Genomic DNA, 993 nt, shown 5'->3' on the forward strand with positions numbered 1-993 from the left:
GTTCGGTATTTTGGCCATATCTAGAGTTCTAGAAGTCCAAATGAGCTGAAGTTTTTACACAAGAAAGCTGAGACAATTGCCTACAACTTTCATGTTTACAACTGGCTCCAATTTTGACGTTATCAATGACGTTTTGGGCAGACAAGAGAAGATAAGGATTGTCACCAAGTCAAAAGTTGGCCACCCACTTATCAATTAGTCATCAAATCAATAGTTCCCATTTTTGGCCTATAAAAGGAGGCATTTGCCATGAATTTAGGCATCTTGGTTTCCAGATCAAGATCATGCTCTTCCTTTCTCTCTTTGTATTTTTTATGCTTTGTTTTCATTAATATTAAGTTTATGCCTTTCATTTCCTTTCCTTTACTTAGTTAACTTTTATGTTCTTATTTTGTTTATCTATTTTGCTTTCTTTCATTATGTCTAGCTAAGTTAATTATGTCAAGGTGAAAAGGTTACACTAATGGTGTAAGAATAAGTATAATGTAAACTTAATATGAACTTTAATGTTTGATACTAACATGTTTTATATTTGTTATCTTGTTCACTCTTTAATACTTTGCTTGTTAAATAACTAATCTTGATTTATGTTGTATAACACTTGGTACAACAAATGCTTGGCACTTTCATAGCCCATAATGTATGGTATAACCGACACCTGAGCTATGAAAGGAACTTGATTTATTGTTAACATAAGTTATAATCATGAATGCTTGACGAGATTTACAAGTATTAGCATTAATTGAATAAGATGACTAATGTAATCATGTTAACAATATATAATCTGATTGGAACCTCCTTTGTGTGTGGTTTCCAATTCAATAATAAGAGTTTATACTATACTTGTTTGATATACCATTAGTGGAACCTCTAACCTTGACATTTGTTATTATCATTGTTTAATCGTTACATTAATATTCCATCTCAAAGTTCTCATCTTCTTCTTCTTCTTCTCCTTCTTTTTCTTTATTATTATTATTATTATTATTATTA

This window comes from Populus euphratica, unplaced genomic scaffold, assembly GCF_000495115.2.
Source record: "Populus euphratica unplaced genomic scaffold, PopEup_1.0 scaffold330.1, whole genome shotgun sequence".
NCBI lineage: Eukaryota > Viridiplantae > Streptophyta > Magnoliopsida > Malpighiales > Salicaceae > Populus > Populus euphratica.